A 26,807-nucleotide genomic window follows, 5' to 3' on the forward strand; every position below is an offset into this window, starting at 1 on the left:
AGCAGAATGGTCCGATATTCATTTCGGTAACAATCCGAGATGGTTTTTGTGTACGGCCAAGCAGATGGACAAGGTTGGAAGGCAGCACAATTGTACCAAAACAAGTACCCTCACGGACGCCAACCACATCACACAATATTTCAAGCCTTTTTTGAGCGTCTGTGTGATCATGGCTCCTTTCAGAGACGCATACTTGCAGGGACGCAGCGGACTGTACGCACAACACCGGGTTCTTGAGGATATTGGAGAATTCGGTCGGAGTACCATTCTGCTGCTTACAGTACGTTGCACCAATTACACAGCCTGCAACTGGCAAGGGAAACACGACACATGGTCAGAGGAACTTTCATTCGCCAGTGCCATCCACCGTGACAACGATGCATTTCCGGACACATGTACATGGAACCTGTTTTCCTCAGTTTCCAGTCAGCAATCCGTTCCTTCAGTTTGTCCGTTTTAGTAATGTTCATCGTGTTTTAAAACCAATGAGAACGAGTAGTTCAGTAGGAAGTAAAGAGCTGAATTTTCCAATAAAAAAAAATCTTCAAGTTACAGCAGGCTCCATGGTACTTGCTTTTTCCGAGACGATGAGGCTTTTCGACTGCATAGACACTTTCACCATATTGCCGTATGCTAACAACTACAAAGCGAGTTTTCCAGATTTCGAAGGTACGTAGGCCTGCCGCTGTGGCCGAGCGATTCTAGGCGCTTCAGTCCGGAACCGCTTTGCTGCTACGATCGCAAGTTCGAATCCTGCCTCGGGCATGGATGTGTGTGATGTCCTTAGGTTAGTTAGGTTTAAGTAGTTCTAAGTTGTAGGGGACTGATGACCCCAGATGTTAAGTCACACAGTGCCCAGAGCCACTAGAACCACTTGAAGGTACGTAGTGAGTGGCGTCGATACTTTTTCACTTATCTACAAACATAGATACTGACTTTTTTTTGTTGATACTGTAAAAGTTACTGTCATTTTTTTAAAATTTATGCGACACAGAGACTTTTGCGAAACTGAGGGCACATGACTGATGATTATATTTTGACTAGGCCAGGTAGCTGGATCACAGATTAATATTCGACATTACCTCGTCTAGTAAATTGGATTTCTTCTAAAATACAGTTTTCAAAAAAGATTGTTATTACTGTATCACTGTACTTAACTTACCGTATGCACTTCTTTCTTTGTCGTTCATGTCTTGCAAGAGTCCTTTGAATTTCTTAACGTACTGGTCCATATATTTATCAAATTAGTCCCGCCCTAATTTTCCACAACAGTGTTCTTCTACTAACACATTTAAGATCCATTTTTAGCTATTTGTGTTCTTACGAACAAATTATGAAAATAAAAAGAAATGCAAAGAGAGGGTAAACGGACTGTTTCGTCTGCGCGTGCCGCGCTGTAGCTGAAATATCCTGGAAGCGCCAGCGTTTAGTGAGCCAAACTGAACCGTGTGAACAGCACGCCAGCCACCCACAGCGGTGGAAGCGCTCTGCACCTCCACGGCTTCCGAGTGCAATTTAGACTGCGGCAGTCGTGCACCGGAAATGTGAAGCCGGCGCGTGGTTTTCCGCACCGCGGTCGTTTACACACTGCAGGGTGGACGGCTGCCTGACATGTGTGCAATGGGTCGCGCGCAGTCGCAAAACAACGCTGTTTCGTTTGGAACTTCGAATAGCCCTTAATCTCCTTTTCGAGTCGCAGAATGTATCTACATAGCCGACCTATTTTGCTGTAGACTTTTTTCTACGTAAGATAATTACGCAAGAAGATAACGTGACATGCATGTTATTATGAAGTACTTGATCTGGAAGCAATTTATCGTTTACTAAACTGATTGTCATTACTGAGTTAGTCTGTTCGTTCCTACGTGCCTGTTCCTCCCGTGTCGATTTATTTGTTTTATTTTTATTCTTTTATATTTTTATCCTTTTATTTTATTACTTTTTATTCTGTCAAATACACGATGAATAAACATTGCTCAGATCCCAGTGAGAGATTTTATTTTTCACAATTGCATTTCTGCCATAATAACAAAACAATCGTTCACGTTGATAGGTTGCTGCGAAATGAGATTCTGTATTACACTTCAAACAACGCGTTCCACTCGGCACGTTTTTAGCTTGTGAAGGCGTTACGTATAAGTCGAAGATTGCATTTCAGCAGACACCCAAATAGCTGAGAATTCCTAAAAATGCATTCACTAGTCCATTTCTAAGCATTATTTTTGGCTTCTCTTCCACTGCTCCATCTTTTAAATTATTAGAAAGTATCTTTCTGTAAGAAAATAATGACACCATTTTTAGACCAAATCCATTCCGTTTTTCTCGTCTTTTAAAATTAGATTTCAGTCAACCCTCGCATTACAGTAGGCTGGACCGATATCGATATTTATGTCTCAATAGCGCTTATATCTGTATCTACACTTACAACTACACTCCGCTAGGCGGAGAGTCCCTTTTTCATTGCTAGTCATTTCTTTTCCTTTCCACTCGCAAATAGAGAAAAACGACCGTCTACGTGCCTCCGTACGAGACCTAATTCCTCTTACATTATCTTTGCAGTCCTTACGTGAAATGTACGCTACTGGCCATTAAAATTTCTACACCAAGAAGAAATGCAGATGGGGTATTCAATGGACAAATATATTATACTAGAACTGAAATGTGTTTACATTTTCACGCAATTTTGGTGCATTGATCCTGAGAAATCAGTAACCAGAACAAACACCTCTGGCCGTAATAACGGCCTTGATACGCCTGGGCATTATGTCAAACAGAGCTTGGATGGCGTGCACAGGTACAGCTGCCCATGCAGCTTCAACACGATACCACAGTTCATCAAGAGTAGTGACTGGAGTATTGTGACGAGGCAGTTGCTCGGCCACCAGTGATCAGACGTTTACAATTGGAGAGAGATCTGGAGAATGTGCTGGCCAGGGCATGTTCTTTATCCAGGAAGGCCGTACACGACCTGCAAATTGCGGTCGTGCATTATCTTGCTGAAATGTAGGGTTTCACAGGGATCGAATGAACGGTAGAGCCACGGGTCATAATACGTCCGAAATGAAACGTCCATTGTTCAAAGCGTCGTCAGTGCAAACAAGAGGTTCCCGAGGCGTGTAACCAATGGCACCCCACACCATCACACCGGGTGATACGCCAGTATGGCTATAACGAATACACGCTTCCAATGTGCGTTCACCGCGATGTCGCCAAACACGCATGCGACCATCATGATGCTGTAAACACAACCTGGATTCATCCGAAAAATGACGTTTTGCCATTCGAGCATCCAGGTTCGTCGTTGAGTACTCCATCGCAGGTGCTCCTGTTTGTGATGCAGCGTCAAGGGTAACCGCAGCCATGGTCTCCGAGCTGATAGTCCTTGCTGCTGCAAACGTCATCGAACTGTTCGTGCAGATGGTTGTTGTGTTGCAAACGTCCCCATCTGTTGATTTTGGGATCGAGACGTGGCTGCACGATCCGTTACAGCCATGCGGATGAGTTGCCTGTCATCTCGAGTGCTAGTGATACGTGGCCGGTGGAATCCAGCACGGTGTTCCGTATTAACCTCCTGAAACCACCGATTCCATATTCTGCTAACAGTGATTGCATCTCGACCAACGCGAGCAGCAATGTCGCTACACGATAAACCGCAATCGCGATAGGCTACAGTCCGACCTCTATCAAAGTCAGAAACATGATGGTACGCATTTCTCCCCCCCTACACGAGGCACCAAAACAACGTTTCACCAGGCAACGCCGGTCAACTGCTGTTTGTGTGTGAGAAATCGGTTGGACAATTTCCTCATGTCAGCATGTTGTAGGTGTCGCCACCGGCGCCAACCTTGTGTGTATGCTCTGAAAAGCTAATTATTTTCATATCACAGAGTCTTCTTTCTGTCGGTTAAATTTCGGATCTGTAGTACGTCATCTTCGTGGTGCAGCAATTTTAATGGCCAGTAGTGTTCTTTGGTGGCAGTAGAATCTCTCTGCAATCGGATTCCAATGCCGCTTCTCCATATTTTCTCAATAGCTATCCTCGAAAAGAGCGCCGCCTTCCCTCCATTTGAACTACCGAAGCATCACCGTTGTACTTACGTGTTTATCGAGCCTATCGGTAACAAACATAGCAGCCCGTCTCTGAACTGCTTCGATCTTCCGTAATTGGACCTGATAGGGATGTAAAACACCCGAGAAGCACTGAAGAATAGGTCGCACAAGCGTCCTGTCTGCGGTCTCCCTTACAGATGAATCACACTCCCAAAATTCTCCCAGTAAACCGAAGTCTACCATTCGCCTTCCCCGCTGGAATCCTTACACGCTCGTCCCATTTCATATCGCTTCGCAACTTTACACCTAGGCATGTCATCGACGTGTGTGTGTCAAGCAGCGCGCTACTAGTGCTGTACTCGATCGTTGTGGGATAATTTTTCCACTCACCTGCATTAACTAACATTTCTCTATGTTTAGAACTTGCTCTTCAACTGTTCAAATGTGTGTGAATTCCTATGGAACCAACCTGCTGAGGTCATCGGTCCCTAGATATACCCACTACTTAAACTAATTTATGCTAAGAATAACATACATCCTCATGCCCGAGGGAGGACTCGAACCTCTGGCGGGACGAGCCGTCCATTCCGTCACATGGCACCCAGACCACGCGGCTACTCCGCGCTGCCCCCTCGATAGCTGTCATTCATCACACAAACTAGAAATTTCGTCTAAGTCATCCTGTATTTTTCTACAGTCCCTGGATGACGACTCCTTATCGTACACCACAGCATCTTCAACAAACCGCTGCAGAAGGCTGCTCGCCCTATTCGTCAGATCGTTTATTTCTAAGGAGAATAATGGCAGTCCTGCCACACTTTCCTGGGGCACTCCTGACGATATCCTTGTCTCTGACGATCACTCGCCTTCGAGAAAAAGGTACTGGGTTCTGTTACTTAATAAGTCTTCGAACCACTCGCATATCTGGGGGCCTAATGCTATGCCTATTTTCCTTCATCCATGGTACGCAGTGAGAAAAGGGAAAGCTGAGGTTCGCAAGCGCGATACTTTATAAAGCCGTGCTGATTTGTGGACAGGGCTTTTCGTCTCAAGGGTATTTATAATATTTTAACTGAGAATATGTTCAAGAATTCTGAAACAAAGCTGTGTTAGGGGTACTGGTACGTAAATTTGCGGTTAGATTCTATTACTCTTCTTGTATACAGGAGTATTTTCCATTTGCTTGGACTTTGCGCTGTGCTAGAGACTCGCTATAAATGCGAGGTAAGTAAAAGGCCAATGCCGTTGATTATTCATTATAAAACTGAACTGTGATACCACCAAGACTTGGCTTCATTTGTTTTAAACTCCGTCAGTTGCTTCCCTACGGCAGGGATTCCTATTACTAGTCCTCCACGTGGGAGTCTGTGCTATTGTCAAACGACGGTATGTTTGTACGATTCTCCAGCGTGAACGATTTGTTAAATACGAAATTAAAACTTCAGCTTTCCTTTGTCATTTTCTATTGCCAATTAAGTCCTGAAAAACGGCATATACATTTATATACACTACTGGCCACTAAAATTGCTACACCACGAAGATGACGTGCTAAAGACCCGAAATTTAACCGACACGAAGAAGATGCTCTGATATGCAAATAATTAGCTTTTCAGAGCACTTACACAAGATTGGCGTCGGTGGCGACACTTACAAGTTGCTGAAATGAGGAAAGCTTCCAACCGATTTTTCATACACAAACAGCAGTTGACCAGCGTTGCCTGGTGAAACGTCGTTGTGATGTATACAATCTCGTTTCCGACTTTGATGAAGGTCGGATTGTAGCCTATCACGAATGTGGTTTATCGTATCGCGACACTGCTGCTCGCGTTGGTCGAGATCCAATGACTGTTAGCAGAATTTGGAATCCGTAGTTTCAGGAGATGAATACGGAACGCCGTGCTGGATCCCAACGGCCTCGTATCACTAGCAGTTGAGATGACAGGCATCTTATCCGCATGGCTGTAGCGGAACGTGCAGCCACGTCTCGGTCCCTGAGTCAACAGATGGGGACGTTTGGAAGACAACAACCATCTGCACCAACAGTTCGACGACGTTTGCAGCAGCATGGACTATCAGCTCGGAGACCATGGCTGCGGGTACCCTTGACGGTGCATCACAGACAGGAGCTCTTGCCATGGTGTACTCAACGACGAACCTGGTTGCACGAATGGCTAAACGTCATTTTTTCGGACGAATCCAGGTTGTGTTTACAGCATCATGATGGTCGCATCCGTGTTTGGTGACATCGCGGTGAACGCACATTGGAAGCGTGTATTCGTCATCGCCATACTGGCGTATCACCAGGCGTGATGGTATGGAGTGCCATTGGTTACACGTCTCGGTCACGTCTTGTTCGCATTGACGGCACTTTGAACAGTGGACGATACATTTCAGTTACGTTACGACCCGTGGCTCTACCCTTCATTCGATCCCTGCGAAACCCTACATTTTAGCAGGATAATGCAGGACCGCACGTTGCAGTTCGTGTACGGGCCTTTCTGGAGACACAGAAAGTGCTCGACTGCTGCACTGGCCAATACATTCTCCAGATCTGTCACCAATTGAAAACGTCTGGTCAATGATGGCTGAGCAACTGGCTCGTCACAATACGCTAGTCACTACTCTTGATGAACTGTGGTATCGTGTTGAAGCTGCATGGACAACTGCACCTGTACACGCCATCCAAGCTCTGTTTGACTCAATGCCCAAGCGTATCAAGGCCGTTATTACGGCCAGAGGTGGTTGTTCTGGGTACTGATTTCTAGGATCTATGCACCCAACTTGCGTGAATATGTAATCAGATGTCAGATCTAGTATAATATCTTTGTGCAATGAATACCCGTTTATCATCTGCATTTCTTCTTGGTGTAGAAATTTTAATGGCCAGTAGTGTAGCCTTACCTTTCATATTCGTATCGTTATCATGCCCTTCGCTTCTCATATTTTTCAAAGGAATCATTCGTTCTTCCATCTCACTGAAAACATCGGTTAGAGATTACCAGTAGCGTCCGGAACTGCAGTTAAGTCAAAGAAATGTTCTCTGATAATTATTTCTGCTTCAGAACCTATTTAATCAAAATCGACGACTAATAATATTTGTTCTGTTTGATTACTTGCAGGCTGGCGCTGTGGCCGAGCTGTTGTAGGCGCTTCAGTCCGGAACCGCGCTGCAGATACGGTCGCAGGTTCGAATCCTGCCTAGGGCATGGACGTGTGTGCTGTCTTTGGGTTAGTTAGGTTTAAGTAGTTCTAAGCCTAGGGGACTGATAATCTCAGATATTAAGTCCCATAGTGTTCAGGGCCATTTGAATCATTTTTGATTACTGTCCTACGCAGGGGCACAACATGGGGAGGGGGGGGGGGGCTAATCCATATTCGAAGCTTTTTGTTATGTGTTCATAGGTCAATCGGGTGACACTAACGGTGATTGACGGGGCATGAAGAGTGGCACTGGTTGTGCAGCCATTAGGAGTAGCGGAATATTTCCTTCTGTGGAATTTGTATGTTTCGGTTGTGAGGAATCCCTCAATTGTATGGGCCCTCTGAATAACCCTTGCGGAGATCGCCGTGGCCATTGGGAGAGTAAAATTCTGCCTCGCCGTTGCTAACTGTGCGATATTCGTATAAATTATTGTCAGCATCCACTGGCTCAAATTCGCCTAATGCTCGGCACTTAGCCACTCCGAAGTGCCAGTCGACTATCACCTCATGCCTGTTAATGCCTATGTAGCTAGCTGCTCCAAACTAAAGCCAAAATTGAACAAACACTTGACTTCGACTCCAGCAGAGCTCCTAACGAATGGACTGCAAACAGCTTCAACTTTTTCCCCTCCAAACCACTTCAGCCAATGGCAGATAACAGAAATTAGTTTCCTTCAAAGATACAACGCATATATGTATTTCAAACATTCTGGCATTATCAAATGCTAAATTTAATTGTTCTTAGTGAAGTGTAATGAAGACACTAACAGTCATATTGTCCAAAAGCACACATGAAGTGAATGTTAGAGAAATTGGTGAGGCAGGTTTTCGTGAATTTTCTTCCATACTATAAGCATAGATAAAGCTGGTTCACCTTAAGCTCAACAGATGTCAGGAGCATGCATATACGCCACATTCTCAAAATCGCCTGCGGTGGGCTACAGGCTTTTATGATACTCAGTGCCTCAATTATTCTATTATAACTATAGGCAAAATGTCTACAGTGTGTGATGAACAGATACGATCGTCTAAGAGCTCGGCACTTCCTGTGGAGACGAACGATATGCGCAGGTTATATCTCTGAATTACCTTCAGTGTCTCCATTGGTTCAGTCTGCTAGAGGTTAAAGGTGCTACTGTAGCGCTTTAAGAGCATGGAAGAATGTTATTGTATCGTTTATAAGAACTACCTATACAATGGCCATCATAATGACACTGCAGATTTTGTACTAACGGTTAACCAGCAGACTGCAGGATAAAGAGGACAGAATTTGAAAGTTGCGCGCAATGGTAGGTCAATAGGCGCTTAATAATGATGAAGGAGAGATGTAAGACAGCGTCATTAATTGTGTGTACTCTGTACGAGTTAAAGACAGAAAGAGATGTAATATTCAGTACTCGTTTATTCTTCGTTGCGCATCTTCTTCAGATTGGGGCCTTGTTAACGTGGACTTATGACGGATCACCCACTACATCGTGGTTAATTTTCGTGCCGTAAGTGGACTCAGGTGCCTTCTTTCGACATTTATTGCGTAAAAGACTGGTGTCAGGCGTATATATCAAGACAAGTGGTTGAATGTGTTATAGTGGGCTGAACAGCAAATGTTCCAAAAAATAAAAAATAAGAATTCTGCAAAACTTAACTTTCGTAACCGCATAAGAATACATTTTCATTACCGCGAAAGTTAATTTTTGAGTATCGCTAAATTAATTTCCTGATTACATAGTACGTACGGTTAGCAACTCCGCGTTTATTCTGTCCCATCCTGCGTACATAATTATTACTGCTTGTAGATGGCAGTAGATCGGCGACTATGGGTTGACTATGGCCGCAGGTGAAAGTTACTGTAGATGGTAGTACACAAGGCTGTGTGTTGTGTTTGGTGGGGTGTTGGGTATCTCTGTGTACACAATCGGAAGTTACTGCTTTACGTAGGTGGTAGGAGCGAAATCTCGACGGCGATACCGAAGTGCATGTATCTTTTTCTTACCACTTCAAGCGTTTGAAGAATGGACTTCATAAAACCTATTACGAATCATGTTAAAGTCGAATACAGTAAACAGCGTAAAATGAAGACGAGTGGTTCCATTTAGGTGTATGGACCCTTGTTCACTCAAGTACGAGCAGCCATTAGCGGCTCGCCATCTTCTTTACAACTATTCATGACGTCGCCTTTCCGGCTTCGATTTTTTTTAAATGTGACTTGTAAGTACTGCATCTCCTTCCAGTCAGTAGAAAGTCTAGTTTTATTACTGTATTATATACCTAAAATGGTTGAGAACAGTTAATTTAATTCTGAAGACGACGCTCATAGTAGCGTCGAAACCTGGTAAATTTTGACTTAATGTTTGTGACCGAGGGCTTATTTGTTCTAATATCATATAAATACGTTTCCGGTGTGATTATGGCCGCACAACAGGCATTAAAAGTCTTTGATCGCGGAATGGTAGTAGGAGCTAGACCCATGGAACGTTCTATTCGAGAAATCGTTAGGGATTCAGTATTCCGAGACCCACAGCGTCAAGAGTATGCTGAGAATAGCAAATTTCAGGCATTACCTTTCGCCACATACAACACAGTGGCCGACGGCCTTCAGTTAACGGCCGAGGGCAGCGATGTTTGCGTAGAGTTGTCAGTGCTAAGAGACAAGCGACATTGCGTGAAATAACCGCATAAAGCAACGTGGGACTTGCGACGGCGAAATCTGGCTTTAATGGGCTATGGCAGCAGACGAGAAACCCGTGTGCAGTTGCACAGCACGATTTCGCCTGCAGCGAACTCGTGGACTCGTGACCATATTGGTTGTACCCTGGACCCCTAGACAAGTGGAAATTCATGGCCTGGTGCGAAGAGTCCCGATTTAAATTAGATGATGCTAGGGTTAGATTCTGCGCAGACCCCACGAGGCCATGGATCCAAGTTGTCAACAAGGCACTATGTAATCTGGTGGTGGTCCTATGTTGGTGTGGGCTGTGTTTACATGGAATGCATTTTGGTCCGTCGATCCAATTGCACCGATAATTGACTGTAAAAAGTTATGTTCGGCTACTTGGAGACGATTTGCAGCCATCGGTGGGCTTCGTATTCCCAAACAACGATGAAATATTTATGGACTATCATGTGCCGTGTCACAGGGTCATGATTGTTTGCGAATGGTTTCAAGAACGTTCTCAACAGTTCGAGCGAATTGCTTGCCCAACCAGATCGTCCGACATGAAACCAATCTAACATTTATGGGACATAATCGAGAGGTCAATGCCTGCACAAAATCCTGCACCTGCGACATTTTCGCAGTTATGCCCTACAGGGGCAGCGTGGCTGACTGTTTTCGCAGGGTTTCCAACGACTTTCTGAGTCCATGCCACGTCGGGATAGTGCGCTACGCCGGGAAAAAGGAAGTGCGGTGCGATATTAGGCGGTATCAAATTATAATTGTCACCTCAGTGTAAGGTTTCCAGCTCCAAGCACAGTCAGAGATGCGTTCATAGAGTTACATACTATTGCTCACAATCTGTAAAATTTCTTTGTAGGCTATGTGCTTGACAACTATGTAAATGAAGAGTCTAAATTTCTTCCTAATTTACGGTCCAGCATACCAGCGGATGAAATCAGAGCTGCGGATGGTGGCACTGAAAATCACCGAGGTGCTACTGAATTGTAGGACAAATATCAACGTGGTGAACTGTCGTTACTGGGTACGTAAAAAGAAGTGCACATCCGTTCCAGTTTATCCTATTCTAGGAAAAGTGTCTCCCGTGGCAAGGTGTGTGCTACGCTGCCCGTTTGAACACTTTGACTGCCGTGTGGTCGCCCGGCCTGTCGGTGACTCAGCCTGGAGCAGTCGATGAGTTGCAGGTGAACTGTTAGTACAATTTATATTTGCAGTCCTTATTTCTAAAATTTTTCGGTAAACACATGTGCAATTTTCATGTAGTGAAAATAGCAAGTTTAGTGGTGAAGCTTAGGTGTTTTGCGGAAATGCAGTCTGTCGTTATAGCGGAATGGGTGTTGTAATATGACCAACCTGTAAAAACATTGATCTCAGAGGGGAACAAATGCAAAACACTAACGTTAATTTTAAAAAATATATATATTGAGCAGAGAATGGCTACGCATGAGCGAGGCGTCGTTTAGCAGTCTGAGAAGGCAAGGTATGGAGTGGCTCCCAGTGTGACAAGGACTGATACCCACGAGAACTGAAACGGTGGAAAAAACGCCAGACTGTATAAACTTAGTACCAAACTGCTGAGGTCATCGGCCACTAGGCTTACACACTATTTAATCTAACTTAAAGTAGCTTACGTTATGGGCAACACACACACCCTTGCCCGACGGAGGACTCGAATCTCCGACGGGGCGAGCTGCGCGATCCATGGCAAGGCGCCTAAGACAGCGCGGCTACTCCGCGCGGCAGCTTCCAAGTGAACGAGTCCACACGCAAGAGCGAAAATTACACATCGAATGAATGAGCAAAAGCGGGCAGCCTCAAGACCATTAGTAGAAACGAGAAGTTAACCTCCATCGGTTCAGGACGGGGTCAGAGCCGGGTGCATTGCAATTGTTTCAAGGTTTGTGCTTGTCTGCAGTCGCAGGTCGTACTGACGACTGGAAATCCCCACTGTCGGAAATGTTATGTAGATTGCCTGACCCCAAAGCGTAAGCGAATCACAGCATGCCAAATAATTCACTTCTCTTGTGCCACCAGAAAGGAAGTTTTCAGATGGACGAAGCCATTTAGCGTCGTGTACAGCTTGTATTTTCACGTTTCCATGCTAGCTTGCTTTGCTTTGGGTAGAGTCGTTTACAAGATGTTTCTGGATTTCGTGGAATTCAATCTCTGGACCGTTGGTACTTAATCATCTAATGAATCGCTAGCTTCCTGAGCAGGTTCATTCCACATTATGAGAAACCTCCCATACCTCGGCTTGTGATGTAAGCACGAAACATCTAATAAATTAAGCGTGGGCATACCAGTAGCAGATAGAGTGACCTACTGATGATTCCATCATTCTTGAAGTTGGTGGCTGGGATTCTCACGTACTCTCTATTAACTTCCTGAGTTTCATCAAATGGCTCTGAGCACTATGGGACTTAACATCTGAGGTCATAGGTCCCCTAGAACTTAGAACTACTTAAACCTAACTAACCTAAGGACATTACACACATCCATGTCCGAGGCAGGATTCGAACCTGCGACCGTAGCGGTTGCGCAGTTCCAGACTGAAGCGCCTAGAGTCGCTCGGCCACACCGTCCGGCTGTGGTTTCATCTTGTACAGTCTTGTTACGACAATTTTTTGTACATACAGGTGCCACAAAGTGTGGCACCTAAATATGTTTGGTATGGTGTAGCACCCCACTGTGCTCCATGCCACGAGGCGTTGTGTTTACGATAACCGTTCCTGAAAGCACTCAGCCTGATGGCACTCGTCTCAGTGTCTACAGCCAAGGAGTTCCAACAGGGAACACGTTAGGTAGTGACGTCTAACGCCTCAGCTATTTTAGCTTTACCCTGATTTGCCAATCATGGAAACCTGTCTTTTCAGGAATAAATATTAAGCTGAAGCACTATACGTAATTATAGAACTGTTAATTACATATCGAAGTAGATAATATAGTAGCATTTTAGTAAAAATAGAAAGGGGTACATAGTAACAGCAACATTAAATAAGTGAATGTTGAGGTGTGTGGACGACGTAGTTTACGCCATCACAGTTCACTTGACAAGTAAATAAAAACACCTACCGCCCAGTTGATGTTTGGAGTGCTGAGACATTATCCAGTAATGCTGGAAACAGATGTGGTATGCATGGGGATCATATCAACCTGTATCGCCTCAAACACAGCCTGAAGATGACGCACTGAATCGTTGAAACTTCTCGCGACAAAATAAAATAAAATCATAAGGCCGGCCGCGGTGGTCTCGCGGTTCTAGTCGCGCAGTCCGGAACCATGCGACTGCTACGGTCGCAGGTTAGAATCCTGCCTCGGGCATGGATGTGTGTGATGTCCTTAGGTTGGTTAGGTTTAAGTAGTTCTAAGTTCTGGGGGACTAATGACGACAGCAGTTGAGTCCCATAGTGCTCAGAGCCATTTGAAAATCATAAGGACGGCTGCAGGTGTTTTTATTTATTTGTCACGAGTAAACGGCCGTCGTCCCAGAGACCTGCTAAAAGGATGGACATACAAGATCACAGTTCACGTCCTACTGGAGAGTGTCATTTTATGGTGCTATGGTACTCCAGTGGTAGTTGTGAAATCTGAAGGTGAATCCTCTAAAAACTTGTCCACAAACATCTTAGAGGAATTAGTATAAAATTAATTTTCATCTTTGTATGACCATTGTTTTTAATGTTGCATGACTAATGAAATATACTCGGTAAAAATGTTCGTGTTTTAGCATTGGTAATATACATGAGAACAAACTACAAGCCATAATTTTCATGGCGGTGATACACTATAACATTGCACTGGAGTCACCTCTTGAAGTCACAACAGTTTGAAATTCACAATCCATTCTACTCAGTCATCGAACTGAGGACTCTAAATGTGTTTGATATGTTATTGTCTCTCGTTCATATCCATTTCTGGGCGAACTATTTATTCGTTGGAGCATCCAGGTACCAATCTAGACACGAACATACCGATATTAAAAATAACTAAACAATTATCAATAGTTAGTCATGAGCATTTAGCGTTATTTTGGAACTTAATTGATTTTTTTCATTTAAGGGCCACGAAAATACGTGAGAGACATTAGAAATGTAGTTCTTGCGCATCTGTGCTAGGCAATATGTTGCACTTTGCAGTTCGTCCTCGGTCACATGTCATCTGGTTGTCAGAGAACGTCATAGTGTTTACTCATTTATGTAGCCCTGTTTCAGTGCCTCCGTTCCCCATATTTATTCACTGTCTGAAAACGTCGTCAATATAGGTATTTCATTCATATCAGTTCGCCCACATCTCGTGGTCGTTCGGTAGCGTTCTCGCTTCCCACGCCCGGGTTCCCGGGTTCGATTCCCGGCGGGGTCAGGGATTTTCTCTGCCTCGTGATGGCTGGGTGTTGTGTGATGTCCTTAGGTTAGTTAGGTTTAAGTAGTTCTAAGTCCTAGGGGACTGATGACAGTAGGTGTTAAGTCCCATAGTGCTCAGAGCCATTTGAACCATTCATATCAGTTTACTACACATCAGAGTACAGATTGAAGGACCTCGTGTTACAGAAGCGCTCCTTGAAAAAAGTGCAATATCTTTACACAGAGTAGAGACATTGCATTTTCCAGTCTCGATGACCAAGATCGAGAATACTGCTGCGACTTCCATCGTTCGCCTCCACTGACAGCAGCAGACGACGGGCCACAATCACCAACATCGGCGGCCATCTAAGCTCCTGTCCGCTAGCGTACTATCACCGTACTCCACCGCCGACGCTGGTAACTTCCGCTGCTTGTATTACCTGGCTCCCTACGCCTCCCGGAAGCCACGCGCACTTAGCCAGTACGAGAATCAGTCTTCTGCTTCAGCGAATCAACATCTTCCGGCCGCTCAACTCACTCAATTCCATGTGGGTGGTGGCTGGGGCTACCGAGCCCCACCCGATTTTGAGAATCTATGGTCAGCTGGTTCCCAATATGAAACTTGACTATAAAATGCAGTCCGGTATGCGAAAGATATTCGAAGGCGTCTTCCGCTCCCCGTTGTTCAGCTGCGCTTTCTCAGAAGATTTTACGGTTGTGCAGTCACCTCGGTATCAGCACTATATTAACACGTGAGTGACTAGTTCACCAGTTGAGTATAGTTGCAAACAAGTACCATAAATATGAGGAGACTATTTTATCCGTTACATGTCCGGCCGTTTGGCACCACTTTTTCGAGAAACGTGCCAGAAACAAATTTCTTTCCGATCGTGCTGGCTCCCTTCAACGCAAGACGCCTCCGTTTCGCTTTGTACCTGAAATATCTCCTCCTTTTGTGAGCCTCAATTCTTACATTGCTGCTAGTCGCGCAGTACGAGCGCTATCCCGCTAACTTCCGATCCGTTGTAACGTAACAGGCTTCCTCTACAATGATTTCAATTTAACATTTCTTAATGCATAATTTTGGAACTACAAAATATGAAAGTTGTCCTAAAGACACATTTTGTGATGGTTTTGTTCAGCGTTTGTTGATATATGTTGCGCTAGCACCAGACACAAAGTGCCAGATTGTCTCGTCAAATATTCGATTTTCTAACATTTATCCTATTTCTTAACTACACCACGCCGGCCGGAGTGGCCGAACGGTTTTAGGCGCTACAGTCTGGAACTGAGCGACCACTGCGGTCGCAGGTTCGAATCCTGCCTCGGGCATGGATGTGTGCGATGTCCCTAGGTTAGTTAGGTTTAAGTAGTTCTAAGTTCTAGGGGACTGATGACCTCAGAAGTTAAGTCCCATAGTGCTCAGAGCCATTTGATCCATTTGAACTACACTGCCACGAGCGAGGGCTCTCTATAATTCTCTTAAAGTTGCAGTTTCTTGAAAGACCTAGTTCTCCGGAATAAAGTTCAGATTACTTTCGTCAGAATCAACCTTAACTTTTACTTCTATGCCCGTGACATCGTACCTCATAACTTACGTGTTACTTTCAGTGTTTTTTATTCTTGTACAGGGTAGTTCAGCAGGAAAGGTGTATGTATCGAGGGGTCATAGCATTAGTGGTTCTCAACAACCAATTTCACGTGGACATATGCCGTTTTCCGAATGGTTATCAAGATAAAACACATTTAATGTAACTTCTGTACGTTTTTCTCGAATAACTAGAAAACCATATCATCCAGCAAAAACAAGTTGCAATACAAGAGTGAACTACATTAAATTACTTCAGAAATGACCTGTTGGTTTTTTGTCTAAGACTAATACACTCCTGGAAATGGAAAAAAGAACCGGTGTGTCAGACCCAGCATACTTGCTCCGGACACTGCGAGAGGGCTGTACAAGCAATGATCACACGCACGGCACAGCGGACACACCAGGAACCGCGGTGTTGGCCGTCGAATGGCGCTAGTTGCGCAGCATTTGTGCACCGCCGCCGTCAGTGTCAGCCAGTTTGCCGTGGCATACGGAGCTCCATCGCAGTCTTTAAGACTGGTAGCATGCCGCGACAGCGTGGACGTGAACCGTATGTGCAGTTGACGGACTTTGAGCGAGGGCATATAGTGGGCATGCGGGAGGCCGGGTGGACGTACCGCCGAATTGCTCAACACGTGGGGCGTGAGGTCTCCACAGTACATCGATGTTGTCGCCAGTGGTCGGCGGAAGGTGCACGTGCCCGTCGACCTGGGACCGGACCGCAGCGACGCACGGATGCACGCCAAGACCGTAGGATCCTACGCAGTGCCGTAGGGGACCGCACCGCCACTTCCCAGCAAATTAGGGACACTGTTGCTCCTGGGGTATCAGCGAGGACCATTCGCAACCGTCTCCACGAAACTGGGCTACGGTCCCGCACACCGTTAGGCCGTCTTCCGCTCACGACCCAACATCGTGCAGGCCGCCTCCAGTGGTGTCGCGACAGGCGTGAATGGAGGGACAAATGGAGACGTGTCGTCTTCAGCGAGGACAGTCGCTTCTGCCTTGGTGTCAATGATGGTCGTATGCGTGTTTGGCGCCGTGCAGGTGAGCGCCACAATCAGGACTGCATACGACCGAGGCACACAGGGCCAACACCCGGCATCATGGTGTGGGGAGCGATCTCCTACACTGGCCGTACACCTCTGGTGATCGTCGAGGGGACACTGAATAGTGCACGGTACATCCAAACCGTCATCGAACCCATCGTTCTACCATTCCTAGACCGGCAAGGGAACTTGCTGTTCCAACAGGACAATGCACGTCCGCATGTATCCCGTGGCACCCAACGTGCTCTAGAAGTTGTAAGTCAACTACCCTGGCCAGCAAGCTCTCCGGATCTGTCCCCCATTGAGCATGTTTGGGACTGGATGAAGCGTCGTCTCACGCAGTCTGCACGTCCAGCACGAACGCTGGTCCAACTGAGGCGCCAGGTGGAAATAGCATGGCAAGCCGTTCCACAGGACTACATCCAGCATCTCTACGATCGTCTCCATGGGAGGATAGCAGCCTGCATTGCTGCGAAAGGTGGATATACACTGTACTAGTGCCGACATTGTGCATGCTCAGTTGCCTGTGTCTATGTGCCTGTGGTTCTGTCAGTGTGATCATGTGATGTATCTGACCCCAGGAATGTGTCAATAAAGTTTCCGCTTCCTGGGGCAATGAATTCACGGTGTTCTTATTTCCATTTCCAGGAGTGTAGTTTGCACGAAGTGAGCGCGAGAATATAGGAAATATTATGTGAGGGACATGCTCTGGAGCTTACGTGTTTTGTAGGCCAATTTGAGGTAGTTACACTACATGATTGTTCGCCACAACTTCCTCAATACTACTATGGTACGTTGTAAATAATGACAATGTTGGGATAATACAGAAAATAAATGACAGTGCACAATGCATGTCTTCTATCTGGGAAACCAGTCACTTATACTATCAGCCCTCAAATCATGTACCTTTCCTCCTGACTCAACCTGCAGTTATCTGTTTAATCGTTTAAATTTTCGTATCCGTAAAAGCGTGCGTACAATGCTAGGACACGTATCTGATTTCCCTAGTAACTAATAATGAAAAAGGAAACAAAGCCGTTCCAATAAAATAATTCCGTTAGCAATAAATTTGTTGGCGTTCGGAATGTTTCTGAAATTTCGGACAGAGAGTGTCTACATCCTCGCCCTGGTCCCCTGTTTATTCAGCCCAAGCAGGGATCTGTGGCAGATGGAATCCGACGCCAAATCCGACTGCTGAATAAGCGGCATCGTCTTTTTCTCAAGTCCTCCCCGGGAAGAAGTTCTTAGCCTCCGCCTGGCGGCCCTGCAGTGATAAAAAGGAAAGAGGCGGAGCCGCTCCCCGGCGACTGCTTTACTTCTTCGCCAGTTTCCGCCGCTTCCGGCGGCTGTATTGGCGGCTGGCTCTGCGCCGTTCCATTTGCAGTGTGGGTGTATCGGACGCGCTCTGACGCGCTGCGGCTGCGGGCTTAACCGCGTTTGGCGGCAATCTGCTGCTGGCGTGCCGCCAGTCCACGTGGGCCGCCTCGTCTGCGGTCACGTGGCGGTTCCGCTCGGACACGTGTCCCACCGCTAGGCGCGTAAACAACGCGCGAGCTCGCCTGTGTACACAATGTATCTCTTTTGTTCACGTGCTGAGACCACAGCTATTCATAACGGTGATGACGCTGTCAGGATTGATACTGTTTCCCCTTTGAGATCCTCAAGTTAAAAAAAAAGTAATGAGGGCGCACATTAACAAATTACTTACAGCAATGTAGCCGGGTGATACATTGACAAGCACCGCTATTTTGAGATGTGAATAACCAATCATGAAATCTGTTTGTTGGTTTAGGTGTACACTACATGACAAAAACACTCTACACACCTATCGGTAACATTAATATGAGGTGGTCCACCACTCCGCTGTACTACAGCATGAAGTATCCGGTTGTGGCATTGTGCACGCAGACAAGAAATAGGTGTTCAGTTAGCACTGAACAGTAGATATTTATTTCTCTAGAAAGCAACGAGAAAACATCAACACAGTAATGATTCTCTATGAAAGAACGCAAAGGGAATAACTGTCACTATAGGATACTCTGCAAGATCGAAATTGGTTGTGGTCACAATCGGCGGTGTGCGGAGGTTGTCTCGACCCGGCGGCGCTGTGTTTCGGACTCGTCGTTTCCTCGGACTCGACTTTAGACTGACTGAGAGCTGCAGGCGGCGGTCCTAATAAAGGCCACCTGGGTTATGGATACCAGGAAGTGGCCGGCGTCATGCAGCTTCGCGGATGCGAGGTAGTGCGGGCTGTTCTGTTGTTGGTCGTGGCGCCCCCCCCCCCCTCCCCCCCCCCTAGCCACTTTCTAACGCAGAGAAGTCGGTCAGTTTCAGCTGCAGGTATCAGACTTGTTGGCAACAGGCATTGCATTGCTGTGTGGCGGGTATGGCGACTCATCAGGCGCCAGCCGTCCACCTGGGTTCAAGTGGTTCAAATGGCTCTGAGCACTATGGGACATCGGAGGTCATCAGTCCCCTACAATTAAGAACTACTCAAACCTAACTAACCTAAGGACATCACACACATATCCATGCCCGAGGCAGGATTCGAACCTGAGACCGTAGCAGTCGCGCGGCGCCGGACTGAAGCGCCTAGAACCGCTCGGCCACCGTAGCCTGCGAAATCTTCTGGGCAAACTTTAATGTCAGGTATCTGAGTCTCTGTGGAGTAATGGCAATTCTTCGTGAAGAGCCGAAACCAGGGAAGGTAGTGATGTGGGACTCTGGTGCAAAGTCTACGTTCTAACTCATCCCAAATGCGTTCCATAGTGTTCAGGACGGGACTCTGGGCATGCTAGACCATTTCCGGAATGTCATCGTGCACAAAGTTGCTAGACAGATGGTGCTTTATTACAGGGCGATTTTTCATTCTTATACAAGCACAATCTCCGAACCGTTACTCTGCTGTACACAGTACACAGTGCTGTGTTGTGACGCTATTAACAGATTGGACGTAGATCAGTGAAATTAAGACACCATGCATGGCTAACGCAAGAGACCGCATAAGTAGGCCAGATCAGTTGGTTTCACAACCACTTTATTTTCGGTCCGCTGCTCTTTGAAGACAATACACCCAGAAGGTCTGCCAGGTATACCGTGATGTGTGCTCGTTATCGAGACCCTTTTGTACAGCATATTATTCCTGCTTCGGAGGAGCGCGACTGTGAGTAAACCACTGTCAACATGCAAGACGGGTCAACACCTCTGGTCGCTAGCGCTGTAAAAGATCTGCTTAATGCCACCTACCGTGAACGAGTTACCTCCAGAAGTTTTACTGATGCATATTCTGCAAGATCACCTGCTCTGAGCCGAAGTGACTGAGGATATCTAAGAGAACGCGTTTTCCAGAGACACGTTCCGTCTTCACCTGACCTGAACCCAGTACGTAAGAACACGTTGCTCAGATTCCATTCGAACTGCTGCGAGCGGCTATTGCCCACGTCGTTTTACAAATACAAAATCTCGTCGACGTCTCCAGTGCTCATACTGAACAAATTTATAAGGAGGCTGTTTAGGTTTTTCTATTTGTAACGCCACGTAGCGCTCTGTAGGAAAATCACTGGCTGTGCTGTATGCAGTCTATGGCTGGGTGGCATTGTTGGAATTTGCTATTGTAGTGTTGGGCAGTTGGCTGTTAACAGCGCGTAGCGTTGCGCAGTTGGGGGTGAGCCGACAGCAGCGGTGGATGTGGGGAGAGAGACGGCGGAGTTTTGAGAGCGGATGATCTGGACGTGTGTCCATCAGAGACAGTAAATTTGTAAGACTGGATGTCGGTGAACTGATATATATATATATATATTATTACTTTTGAACACTATTAAGGTAAATACATTGTTTGTTCTCTATCAAAATCTTTCATTTGCTAACTATGCCTATCAGTAGTTAGTGCCTTCAGTAGTTAGAATCTTTTTTTCAGCTGGCAGTATTGGCGCACGCTGTATTGCAGTAGTTCGAGTAACGATGATTTTTGTGAGGTAAGTGATTCATGAAAGGTACAGGTTATTGTCAGTCAGGACCATTCTTTTGTAGGGATTTTTGAAAGTCAGATTGCGTTGCGGCAAAAATATTTTGTCAGTTTAGTGTTGATCAGAATAGGTAAAGAACGAAATGTTTGAGTACGTTGCGTTCTGCTCAGCTGTTTGAAAATCAAATAATGTAAGAGGTTTATCAGCACAGTCATTCATAAATTTTTCTAAGGGGACGTTTCAAATTGTGTAAGCGTCGGTTAATAATCAAATAATCATTACGCCTTTCTCACGTGTCTGACCTTCTCTGCCCACATCCCGTTCCTAATTCATTACATACGGAAACATTTCTATACTTTCTTGCATTCACAGTGCCAGATTTCCACCTGGTGACCAAAATTGGATCTAATTTATTTAAATCGTAAATGAGCCCGCATTAACGCATTAGAATAGCTACCAAGTTTGTTCCTGCGCGATAATTACAGTCCAAAATGGACCTCTGTGAGAAGCTGCGTTTTAATTATAACCAGCCGGTATTTCAGCTCTGGTTCCTCGGCGATGTGGTAACTCCCCAGCGTCGTAACAGCAGTTCCTGTTGTGTCTGCAAGCAGCCCCTGATGTAATAAGTTCAGTCAGCACAGATACTTATGGCGAGAGCAATAGCCCTTCGTTCGCAACATGCGGTGAAAAGGTACCCCAGTTCAGCAGTTCTGTATGTTCACTGCACACTGTAGTGTTAAAGGTACCTCGTCTCTCCACAGAATATTACCCGGCCACGTGTCATCAGCTTCGGTCCGTGCCAAAAACCGAAGAGCAAATTTAGAACATTAGAGTGGGTAATGAGGTTTCAGTTGCTCCACCGTCTGTACGAATACCAGTGTAATACGGGCTGCAACAATTTCTCTACTTGTGATCATGGGATGTAAGATTCTCTTGACTCTGCACATTAGCACTAGCCGATGCACGTGCTTCATGGTCAGTCGCAGCAACAGCAGGCTCGTCAATAACTTTCACTGGCATAGAACACCTTCCCCTTCCAGGAGCTACACTTTTGAGATTTAATTTTCGTATTCTTTCAATCATTTAATGATATCAAACCTCTACTCAGATCTTTCGCTCTTCTCAAAGCAGGACTGCAATTGCTGCTGTTCACATGAAACAGTTTTACTAACAGTGTACGGTCTCTCTTCTAGAAAGCCGTACTGTTCACTCACGTTATGGCTTGTCAAATGACAGCGTAGTTATCATCCAGTCATACAAGCTGTATGATTGGACGGCCAGAATTAGAACAAATTTTTCCTGCCGTTAATTGGTTCCCCATTAACGCATTAGGGTATCTATCAAGTTTCGCTTTCGCACGGTAACAGCAGCGCACACTGGACCTCCGTGAGTATCTGCACTTGGATTATAATCTCCCGCTGTTACCAACTAAAAAATTGGCAGAACCGTTGCAGAGTTGCTGGCCTGGTTACTTCACATCTGAGCCACGAACTTTTTGTGTCTTACATGATACAAACCGAAGGTGTAGCAAAACAATGGCCCACGATACAAAAATAATATTCGTCATTTTTAGTGAAAGGTGTCACAATCTGCCAGCCACCATCCACAAGGAGGATGGGGTGAGGTGGGGTGTGTGGGGTGGGGGGAATGTAGAACCTAGGAGTCTACGAGTGTACATTGCTCAATCAGTCACCCTCTCTGGACTCTGCCACTGCCAGCTTCGGCTCTGTTGCTGGAGCCATGGGCAATGCTATGGACTTAGCGCCGTTCAACCGGCTGGCCACCTGTGGCCTGCTTCAGCTGCTGCCGGCCTCCTATGCTGGAGGTCTACAGCTCGAACCCGGGCCCGTGCAGCTGTCCGACGTCGTCACGTTTGTAGGCCAACTCCTATCGCCCTGTCCCTGCTCTTATGGGCAGACACTGCTGTTGTGAGGTGCCTCTTCTACATTGGATCCACGTAATGAACCTGCTAGCCACGGTGCATCTTACTTTTGGCTTCTCTTTTACGTCTACGCAGTGCGGCTGCCGCTGTGGGACGACCACTTGCTGGAGTCAGTGGCCGTGCCTTGCCGTTTTCGTTATCACTTGCGGGCTGCACTACACCGTCGGCTGCGTGTGACCACGAGCCGCAACCTGAGCGCAGCGTCTTCAAAATGATTCAATTGGCTCTAAGTTCTATGGGACTTAACGTCTGGGGTCATCAGTCACCTAGACTTAGAACTACTTGAACCTAACTAACCTATGGACATCACACACATCCATGCCCGAGGCAGGATTCGAACCTGCGACCGTAGAGGTCGGGTGGTTCCAGACTGAAGCGTCTAGAACCGCTCAGCCACAGCTGCCGGCACAGCGTCTTCCTCGCAGGCTTACCTGAGAGCATTGGCCTCTTAGAGTATAATCTTGATGGTTGTAGTTGATGAATAACGAATTAATGATTTAACAATAATGTTTCTATGACCACATGTTGGACGACAGTCAGACATCCCCTCGCTCCTCCACTGCAACCCACTCCAGAGTGACGAACTATCGGCATCTTGACTTCCAACTACCCTTTCCACCTACCACGATATAGGCACATCTTCATGGCGTCTACAGCTGTAAAATTGTCCATATCGAACTGCGTTTGTCATTTTCTTCATCGAAATAAGGGGAACAAACCCTAACTACGAAAATCACCCCCACACCACAGCACCACCTCTGTTGTAATTCACTGTTGGCACTATACATACACTCCTGGAAATGGAAAAAGGAACACATTGACACCGGTGTGTCAGGCCCACCATACTTGCTCCGGACACTGCGAGAGGGCTGTACAAGCAATGATCACACGCACGGCACAGCGGACACACCAGGAACCGCGGTGTTGGCCGTCGAATGGCGCTAGCTGCGCAGCATTTGTGCACCGCCGCCGTCAGTGTCAGCCAGTTTGCCGTGGCATACGGAGCTCCATCGCAGTCTTTAACACTGGTAGCATGCCGCGACAGCGTGGACGTGAACCGTATGTGCAGTTGACGGACTTTGAGCGAGGTCGTATAGTGGGCATGTGGGAGGCCGGGTGGACGTACCGCCGAATTGCTCAACACGTGGGGCGTGAGGTCTCCACAGTACATCGATGTTGTCGCCAGTGGTCGGCGGAAGGTGCACGTGCCCGTCGACCTGGGACCGGACCGCAGCGACGCACGGATGCACGCCAAGACCGTAGGATCCTACGCAGTGCCGTAGGGGACCGCACCGCCACTTCCCAGCAAATTAGGGACACTGTTGCTCCTGGGGTATCGGCGAGGACCATTCGCAACCGTCTCCATGAAGCTGGGCTACGGTCCCGCACACCGTTAGGCCGTCTGCCACTCACGCCCCAACATCGTGCAGCCCGCCTCCAGTGGTGTCGCGACAGGCGTGAATGAAGGGACGAATGGAGACGTGTCGTCTTCAGCGATGAGAGTCGCTTCTGCCTTGGTGCCAATGATGGTCGTATGCGTGTTTGGCGCCGTGCAGGTGAGCGCCACAATCAGGACTGCATACGACCGAGGCACACAGGGCCAACACCCGGCATCATGGTGTGGGGAGCGATCTCCTACACTGACCGTACACCTCTGGTGATCGTCGAGGGGACACTGAATAGTGCACGGTACATCCAAACCGTCATCGAACCCATCGTTCTACCATTCCTAGACCGGCAAGGGAACTTGCTGTTCCAACAGGACAATGCACGTCCGCATGTATCCCGTGCCACCCAACGTGCTCTAGAAGGTGTAAGTCAACTACCCTGGCCAGGAAGATCTCCGGATCTGTCCCCCATTGAGCATGTTTGGGACTGGATGAAGCGTCGTCTCACGCGGTCTGCACGTCCAGCACGAACGCTGGTCCAACTGAGGCGCCAGGGGGAAATGGCATGGCAAGCCGTTCCACAGGACTACATCCAGCATATCTACGATCGTCTCCATGGGAGAATAGCAGCCTGCATTGCTGCGAAAGATGGATATACACTGTACTAGTGCTGACATTGTGCATGTTCTGTTGCCTGTGTCTATGTGCCTGTGGTTCTGTCAGTGTGATCATGTGATGTATCTGACCCCAGGAATGTGTCAATAAAGTTTCCCCTTCCTGGGACAATGAATTTACGGTGTTCTTATTTCAATTTCCAGGAGTGTATATTGAAAGGTGGTGTTTCCAAGTACCTTCATTTCCTCGCAGCATATTTTACTTTTTGTGATATTTATTTTCCCCAATTTATGATCTACTGCACTAACCAGTTCCAGTATGTCAGCACTTGGTCGTTCGCAAACTCTTTGCTCAGTCCCAGTGTTAGTATTAAGTCTTTGGCAAATCAGTTTGCTCTCGTCCAGTAATGATAGTTCCTGGGTTGCAAGCTGTGTGACTTCCTTGTTTGAAGAGAATTATCCATTAATACTTGGTTCTGAGATGGAGTGTTATATTCGAGATTATTTGGTTTTGAGAAGGAAGTCACCTCTGAAAGGCGTATAGACACAGATCTCGAGATGTATCTGATTAAGATTAATACAATTTATATTCAACGACAAAATTAAGTTCTGGATGCAAGAACTGGCAGTGTTTATTGCTACCTGTGTAGGTATTCGATCGCGTGTTTCCACGGAATACGATTGGTGCGGACAGCTAGCCAATTCGAACTGCTTGGACGACAGTTACAGCATCAGATTTCTTTATTCACTTCTTGCTACGGTAAATTTAAATACCTTACTACTCCTGAAGCATAAAGAATAATTTTGTCGAAGATTTCTAATTGCGTGTTTCACGAATGATGTTACGTTTGCTTATGACAACGTCCGTCTTTTGTGCAGCAAGTTTGACTTTCTCTTCATTAGTTAGATGACCTCTAGAAGCATCCATAACTAGCGTGGCTCTCTTAGCAAGTAGTGCCCCAGGTCTGCGATTCCAAACAGTCGACAGGTAGTGAACAAACACTTGTGTAGTCATTCAGCCCTTTTCTTGGCAGTCAGTCACTAAGTACTTAGGAAAGTTTTCTTTGGGCATAGTTTTTCTCTTCAGAATGACATAAGGAGATAAACTTCCCCCTTCGTCTGTACAGGCTAACATCAAATTATTATATTTTTTTATTCGTGCTTTCTCTTAATGGAATAAGTTTCACCTCTTTCAAATGTACTGCCGTATTGCCCGGTATTTCAGAAAATACTGGCGTTTCGCCGACATTGCCGATCCGATGAAAAGGATACGAGTGACACTTTCGCAACTGGATGACGTTCCAATAAAAGATGACCACTTTCACCTCGAAAACTGCTGAGTTTCTCTGTGCTATTGCAGATTGTAGTCGGAAAGCGACTTCATTTCTCCGTGTAAACCAACAACCAGTGCTGGCACCATTCTCTTTGTGGCACGTTTAGTACTGTTGTTATATCCAAGGCCTTCAGTTTGATTTTTTCTCGTGAGATAGCCATCCCATCTCTCCTCTTGTCTTGCACATAGGAAAGAACCTTAGCTTCAACGTCCGAATATTTGCCACATTTCAGTCCCAGAATGATTTTCTCGTTTAAACTGCCTTCTTCCATTTTACTTCTTCCAGTCCTTTTTTTTTTTTTTTGCCTCTCTGTTGGATGTGGTTTAGCATAACGAACAACCGTAAGTTTGACGCATGCTTCGTAACTGCTCCGAATTCCTTTGCTTGTCGGTCCATTTCGCTCTAAATGGTCGTTTATATTGACGTTAATCAAGCTTTCTTTACAGTATCAAACTGAAAAATGTGTGTAAAATCTTATGGGACTTAATTGCTAAGGTCATCAGTCCCTAATCTTACACAGTACTTAACTTAAATTATCCTAAGGACAAACAAACACACGCCCATGCCCGAGGGAGGACTGGAACCTCCGACGGGACCAGCCGCACAGTCCATGGCTGCAGCGCCACAGACCGCTCGGCTAATCCCGCGCGGCTATCCAACTG

At 46.3% G+C, this 26,807-nt stretch overlaps 1 protein-coding gene across 2 annotated transcripts in view; it reads right to left on the bottom strand.

The window, feature by feature from the left end:
* Positions 1-26,807, bottom strand: part of LOC126366013 (follistatin-related protein 5-like) — a 481,840-nt gene that overhangs the window by 159,725 nt on the left and 295,308 nt on the right. The window lies entirely within an intron of this gene.

Source organism: Schistocerca gregaria, chromosome 1, assembly GCF_023897955.1.
Source record: "Schistocerca gregaria isolate iqSchGreg1 chromosome 1, iqSchGreg1.2, whole genome shotgun sequence".
NCBI classification, from domain to species: Eukaryota; Metazoa; Arthropoda; class Insecta; order Orthoptera; family Acrididae; genus Schistocerca; species Schistocerca gregaria.